Source organism: Vigna umbellata, chromosome 7 (genome assembly GCF_029865625.1).
Source record: "Vigna umbellata cultivar VRB3 chromosome 7, Vumbellata_1.0, whole genome shotgun sequence".
NCBI classification, from domain to species: domain Eukaryota; kingdom Viridiplantae; phylum Streptophyta; class Magnoliopsida; order Fabales; family Fabaceae; genus Vigna; species Vigna umbellata.
This window is the reverse complement of record NC_142171.1, coordinates 31,421,176-31,429,408: the sequence shown is the minus strand read 5'-3', so window position 1 is coordinate 31,429,408 and position 8,233 is coordinate 31,421,176. Positions and strand designations below refer to the sequence as shown.

The window sequence follows — 8,233 nt, the reverse complement described above, 5'->3', positions numbered from 1 at the left end:
AGAAATGCAGAAGATTCTCTAAGTTTCAACGGTAGGGAGTTTGATGTATGTCCAAAATTGTAGCATTCAGATATAGCATACATAGTTGGGATTTTAGGTAGATATTTAAGCAATTCATGAATGGATCTTTGGAAAGCAACCAATAAAGTTATGGGGTTTTTTTCAAGAGAACAAAGGTTTATAAGCTCACGTATATAAGGTTATATCAGTTAGCGATCATTAAGTATTCTAACACAATTCTGCAAGATGTCAAGATAGTTTAAGATCCACTTCAGGTTACATTTCCATGCTAGCTGGTGGTGTGGTTTCTTGCCCCAGTACCAAGCAAACCCTTATGAGTTTATTCACTATGATTGTAGAATTTGTAGCATCCTATGAGGCATCAAAACAAGGTATATGAATGATTTTTGTCACAAGGCTACATATTATGCAAGGAATTGAAAGACCATTCAGGTTATATTGTGACATCAAAATCAGTTGTTAAAGAAAGAGTACAAAGTGGATGGATTTCCATAGAACACTTAGGGACAAACTCCTTGATGGTATATCCTTTTAATAAGGCTCTTACACCCAAGGTGTTTCATGAGCATATTGCTCATATGGGTGTTTTATAGTTTGCGAAATCTTTGGTTTAATGGGAGTTAGTCACTTTTGTGTGTTTGTGTTCTGTGAGTGATTTTCATGTATGCATACATTCTGGTTATTATTTAGAAATTAAACTTTGTACAATAAAGTTATTATGTTGATCTCATTAAGATAAAGTAAGGATCAGTTGAAAATAGACGTGTATAGGTCATCTTCACATGATTTTAATTATACACATTTTATGATGAATCTATGTCATTTGGTTCCGTTAGCATTAGTGATCATTGTTAGGTTTTATTGCAATTGGTGCAATGAAATTTGTTTTGGTTCTACATGCGGATATAATTAATGGACGAGACTTTTGGATATGTTTAAGGTATATAATGACAATTTTGAGCTCATAAAGTTTAACACAACTGTAAGGATTTATATATATATATATATATATATATATATATATATAATATATTTGTGACCAGTGGAAGATTGTTAGCAATTTTGGCTCATCGTCATACCCCATTTTCAAAATACCCTCCAATGAAGGTATTTACATCCAATGGTTTCTAAGAGACTGTTAGATTCCTGGGTTGGAATCCTAATTAACCACGATCACAAAAAGCAGAAAAGATAATGATAGAATCAATTTCTCTTATTAATGGTAATAGAATTCTCTAAACAAGGATAGTTGGGAGCATAACCTCCCTTACAGGACTGCAGCCGCCTGTTAACAAACTCAATAATCAAAAGCATAACCCTAACCATAGAATCTAGCTCTATTTATATTAAATATTTTCCTAGAATATAGCTCTATTTACTATAAATAACTTATACTGAATATTTCTCTAGAATATAGCTCTATTTACTATAATTATCTTATACCAAATATTTCCCTATGATATAGCCCTATTTACTATAATTATTTCCCGCCCATTCTAACTGCTACTAGTAACTCTTCAACCGATCGGCTCTAGTTCTTCATGTATTTCTATCGTTTGGCTCAAGCCCTTACCGCCTTCAGTCGTTCGGCTCGATTCCTCACCGCTTTCCATCGTTCGGCTCGACATCTCCCCGCCTTCCACCGTTTGGTGCCCTTCTTCTTCTCCCTCACCTAGAGCTGTCAAATGAGCTCCTTTAATAAGATTTGGCCCTAGCCCATGTGGGTTGGGGCCAAAAAAGCCCACAGGGCCAAAAAAACTCTTTATTAAAAAAGCCCACAGGGCTAAAAACCCCTATAGGCCAGGGCCAGCCCATGGGCTTTCCTTTTTACAAAATTTAACGTCCAGAAACATAATATCATCATACAAGTAATCACAAATCATGTGTATTTTTTATCCAGCTTTCATTTTATCTTTGTTAGTAATAACTTATAACCATAATTGATTCATGTGTAATTATATTTTTTTACCAATAAAATTAATTTTCTACTTCATAACTGTTTCTATATTAATTAGTTTAATAAAAATGCTTTTATACAATTATTCCTTAATTTCCAAATTTTGTTTTGATAATTTTTTTATCTTAATTTTGGTTTCTTAATTTTGGTTTGTAAATTTAACGGTTCAGAGATATCCACATAAAATATGTTTAAAAGTTAAAAAATGTAATTTAATTTGTAAAATTTTGATGGACTAACGAATTTATTTATAGATGGTAATCTATTTTGTCACTAGTTTAAATCAATATCATTCGATTAAGATTTGTGATCAAAATTACATTATTTTTAATTGGTGTGAACATGTTAAAATTTTGACTTAATAACTTTTTAACTTTTTTAATTTTCCAAATTTAATAAAATTAATATTTGTTATTTACAAAGTTATATAATTCTTCTAAAAAAAATTTATGAAACGTATAATTTAGTCATTTACATCAATTTATATATTTTTATGTCTTTTTCATATATTTTATATTATATTCATTTGTCTTTTTTATTAGTAATTTATTTATTATTATAATTATTATAATTTTTATTTATTTTATATGTTAATAATTAAATACAATAATAATTTTAATTTTAGTATTATAAATTATAACATTATATTTATTTAAAAATATTGTATCTATTATTTAATTATTTTTTATTACAATCGGCTCAATTATGATAAATAATTTAATAAAACGATCTTTGTTGGATAAAGATAAGTATGATTTTAAAATATTAATTTAATCTAAAAGGTTGGAAAAAAAATCTGATTTTATAACCATTAGGATTACATCTAGATCTTGTATACTAACATATGTGATATTTATAAGAATTTTGTCTAACAAGGATTTTCACTAAAAAGTTAGTTCTTTTATTATGTGAAATTAATTTTAAACTTTACAAAGTTTGTGGTTTAATTTTTTAATGTATATATATCTATACAAAACATTCAACAAAAGAATTTTATATGACAAACTATAAAAAATAAAAATTTTACACCGATATTAAAAATTCATCCAATAAGTAGATTTGAATTTAAAATCTATCCATAATTAATATTTCAAATATTTATATAGATATCAGAATTCGATTATTGAAAAATCGAATTTTCAACTGTGTTACTTTTATAATTTCTTTATTGAAATTTTTTTCATTTTCTTTTAAATAAAAATAATAATAAAAATTTTCTTTTTTAACTTTCCAAAATAATAAAATTATATATTTAAAATATACTTATAATTAAAAAATTATTTTAAATAAGTTTTTATAAAATCAATATTTATACATTTATATTTAATTAAAAAGATATTAAATATCATGTAAATTTTGAAAATTATTGAACTTGTAAAGTAAATAAAAGAAATAACTAAAAAAACATTAAAAGTGAATTAATTTAGTTTGGGGGCTAGCCTCATCCTAACCCTACCCCAGCCCACTTTATGTGGGGCTTTAGGGGTTGGGGCTTTTAAAAAGCCCCCTATTAAGTGGGCTAGAAAATTGGGGTTTGATTTTAAAAGGGGTTAGGGTCAACCCATGGGCCAGGGGCTCAAATGACACATCTACCCTCATCGTCTTCTATCGTTCGGGTCGATGTCTCTCCGCCTTCCACTGTTCGGCTCGATCTCTTCCCGCCTTTCACCGTTCGGTGTCCTTCTTCTTCTCTCGTATACTTTCTTCTTCTCATGTATATTTTCCCTATGATATAGTCCTATTTACTATAATTATTTCCCGCCCATTCTAACTGCTACTAGTAACTCTTCAACCGATCGGCTCTAGTTCTTCATGTCTTTCTATCGTTTGGCTCGAGCCCTCACCGCCTTCAGCCGTTCGGCTCGATTCCTCACCGCTTTCCATTATTCGGCTCGACATCTCCCCGCCTTCCACCGTTTGGTGCCCTTCTTCTTCTCTCTCACCGTTTTCTATGGTCGATCTCTCCCCGCCTTCCAGCATTCGGCTCGATCTCTTCCCGCCTTTCATTGTTTAGTGTCCTTTTTCTTCTCTCGTATACTTTCTTCTTCTCTTCTCACGTATACCTTCCAATCCCTAACAGAGACAGTGTCTAAAAAGATGTTGACATTGTGTGATATAATTTGTAATATTAGATGACTTTGGTTTTTTTCTTTTCATGTATAGGTTCTTCAAATGACCATACAGAATGCCCCTCCTGGACTTGATTATGATCGTGATAAGAAGTTGTCTAAGGTATTGCTGTTCTTTCTGGATGGACTGTTACACGAGTTGTAATTATGATACATGCAATTTTATTTAGTTCATTACTCATGGCACATAAAATTGAATTATGGTTCTGATATGGTTGTTATTCATAATGTGTTTCTGGTTCAACCATTGTCTAATTAAAGTATTTCCAGCTGTGATCAGTATTCTAAGGAAATGGTTGCTATGTGCCTAGTGAAAGACCAAACAAAAAGGCCATCAGCAGAGAAGTTACTGAAACATTCATTCTTCAAACATGTTAAGCCTCCCTAACTCTCTGTAAAAATACTGTTTGCTGACTTACCCCCTCTTTGGAATCGTGTAAAAGCCCTTATTAGATTAGATCTAATGTCTTCAATTTTTCTAGGTGAGGGATGATGCTGATATTGTTAAGATGAGGGAAGAAGAGAAAAACAATTTTTTCACCAATTACAAGGCTGTGAGAAGACCTTGCCACAAATCATTTTCTTTTGTTGCCATGACAGGGTGCAATTGATTCCCAGTCTGGTGCTGGCAAAATGAATTCAGAGAAATCACCACTGAATAAAATCACATCACAGACACGGACTATTGATATAAAACAGACTGAGCAGAATGAATGCTTAAACAAAAACAAGAAGATTCCAGAAACCAAAATCCAGGAACCCAATATTTGGAAGAGAAATGAGTCAACATGATAGGCAATGACATCTAATATACAGAAAGATATACTTATGAGCAAAATTAAAGGCCAAACAGTAAAAAGCCGTCAAACTCAAAGTGGACCACTGTTGCCTGACACAGTTCTCAATCATTCGAAATCAGAATGGTACCTCATTTTTTGTGTCATATCTTGTTTTATTTTAGATTGTGATTAGGATTTAACAAACTGCTACAGTGCCATCTCCTTGCTTGATGCTTTAAATCCCAACAATAAGAACAAATCCATCTCTGTCATGACAACACATTGAGCTCAATTTCATTCCCTCCTCCCTCCCCTTGGCCTGGCTGTGCCTATTATAGAGCTCATATTAGAGCAATGTTAAAGAATCAAACCATAGAAAAATCAATCTTAACAAGAGCAATGTTAACAAAACTGAGTACATTGATTACCCTTACTATAGATATGATAAACTTAAAATCCATACCCTTGCGGATGTTAAAAGCCTTCTACCAACATGCTTTCAACCTTCACGGAACAATACCAAAGTTTTGGAAAGCATTTCAGAGTAAAGAGGAAAATCGACCGGAAAAGTCATTGATAATTAATTTGAACAATAACCGTTACCAATGAACATGAGAATAATAATCATTGATTGAAAATTAAAAGAATATATATTTGAGATTTGATAATTTATTTTTATTAATTAATTAATTATCTTTATTATCATATTATTACACAAACTGTATCCGAATGTTTTTATACAATTTGGACAAGAAAAAGAGACAGTTAATAGCATAACTTAAATGATGGAGTACTATAAAAAAAACTGAGTGTTTTAAGTAAAGGAGTTCAATGTCTTACTCGACACATTTTTTTACACATTTTGGCACATACGGTGGAACGTACAGTGAAAAACAATCACCTAGTCTTTTGACCCCAGCATTATCGTTGTGTATCGTGCTCAACCTTGGCCGGGTGACAATTCGGTACAGCAAGGCTATCTTAGGCCTTAATCTTTTCTCTAGTTTGGCACCTACCGGGACGATCATGGGCTTAACCGCTCACTGGCGAGGTCGCACGTTGTCTCGGAGAACCTCACTCTAGAGTTGACCAAATCAAACCCCATCCACACTGTTGCAGAATCTAAGCCAAAAAATCCTCAAACCGTGCGAGCAAATTAACGCACAAGCAGAAGCAACATGAATTCACAAAAACTTTTCTCTTCTCACCAGAACCAGTGTCGGAGGGGGAGACTAAACCAGAGTGGTCAAAACAGCTTGCAATCATTTAAACCGCAGTCAATTCTTAACCACTCTAAGCAACCGACTTTTACCGGTTGAGCTCCGTTGGGAACCTGCTATACCAGGTGGGATTGTTTTCCCTGACAGGGCAGCACGATCTCCTTGGCGGCTCCTGGGACGGTGAAAGATGTTTGTTCTATGATAGTTTTGTCAAAAACCATCTGCATTTATGAGGAGATGACAAAGGCAACCTATGAAAACATCACAACTCCTCAACCTATAAGAAGAAAATGATGTAGAACCTAGAGTTTAGGATGTTCTATGGTTTCTGTCTTTCTTAATTCGTCTTTCTCTCTGTCCAGAATAACCATCATAGTGGCAATTCGAGTAACTGCATATGCTGCTACTTGAGATGCCAACTGGGTACTTTCAAGTTTCATCAAACCGCTTGAATTGAATCCAACTGGAGATGCAAATACATCTAAAAAATTACATCTAACATTTACTGTTGAAGTTGGTTCTGGAATCTCTAAAATGGTGCTAGGTGGGGATGTTGAAAAAAGAAAAAAAATAAAGTACGAAAGATAGAAAAGAGATAACTATTTGAATCAGAGTGTGGTTTGCATTGTGACATACATACTCCAATCTATTTCGGTTTGAAAATAAATAAATAAATTTTTCCGCTTTGGATTCCATAAGTGTTGATCAGAGATAATCTCCAATCACTGTGTGTTGTGCGATCACCATGACCATCTACATCAAGACCTTGGAAGACAGGTATGTTGATTCTTGCAGGAGACAGGGTGTTTTGCCTAATTATTTTATTTGGGCAAGTCTTTTCAAGGCTGAGGTTAAAAAGTTCAATCATAAACTGTGCAAGCTGGAGATTTTAATTGATGGACCTAAAAGATGTTGATATTGCTCGACTTCTTGACTTGTGCATGAACTTTTATGCTTCTGAAATAGAAGTTGTTGATGTACGTAATGAATCATCATGTGTGTTAAATGGAGAACATGCATTGTCACTGATGTGTGCTGTTAATAAAAAGCTTCGAGTAGCCCATCTGCAGGATATGTTACATGGGAAGGACTTCTTACGAGATATTTCACAAAGAGTTTTGGCATGCCAAGTTTTGACATTGAGGTGCTCATGTTTCCAGAAGTTGAACTTAACGGAGAAGTTCATGCATATGTATACCCTAAATCTTGATTTCAATACTTCCCTTACGAGTTTCCAGGAGGAATGTTTCAATTGTATGCCTAATCTAATGTGCCTCTCAATGTGTGATACAATGATTACAAATCTTTAGACAACTGTTGCAGCTCTCTCTAAGCTTCTTCTTTAGTTGAATTAAGGTTTCAATATTGACAGTATTGCTTTTGTTCAAGCCTCAACTGGGCACCTCGACTCTTATTTAGCTTCTCCCGAGCTATGTCTGTCCATACAGTCATTGTTAGCATCTTTCGTTATTCTTTTGTACAGGCTAGAGGATACTAATTTATGTCTTATCATTATTTTAACTTAAAATAATGTGTAACCAATTATTATGCCATGAACAATTTTGTGAACAAGGAAGCATATTTTGTTAAACTCTTGCTGTAAAAACATAAGTGGTATTAAAGACAAAATAAGTGGGTACTTTAGGCAAAGGTTTTGCACAGGCGGGTCAACTAGGATGATGACACTCATTTTGGACGCCTAATTTATGTATCGTCATTTTTTAAACTTAAAAGTGATGTGTAACCAATTATTATGCCACTTATGAGCAATTTCGTGGACAAGGAAGCATATTTTGTCAAACTCATGCCGCAGAAACAGTAGTGGTATAGAAGGCAAAATAAGTGGGTACTTTAGGAAAAGGTTTTGCACACGCAGACCAACTCCGAAAATGACACCTTTACATCAAGGTGTTGTTGAACTTCTAATATTGACTTGCATCTCCAAGAACCTTTAATTTCAACAACGATGCTAAATGATGATCAAAACACACGCTTTTCGAAAGAAGCACAAAAATGGGAGGGTGGGAGGGAAGTCCTTCTCTCTAGGGTTCGGGTTCTCTCCAGCACTCCGGCTGTGACTACATCGGTGGGTTGGTGGGTTTCCTCAACGGCGGAACTCTGGCACTC

General features: G+C 33.6%; 1 pseudogene; it reads left to right on the top strand.

Annotated features, from left to right (window-relative positions):
* Positions 1-286: 286 nt before the first annotated feature.
* On the top strand, positions 287-5,172 carry LOC148195736 (uncharacterized; annotated as a pseudogene).
* The last annotated feature ends 3,061 nt before the right edge of the window (positions 5,173-8,233 follow it).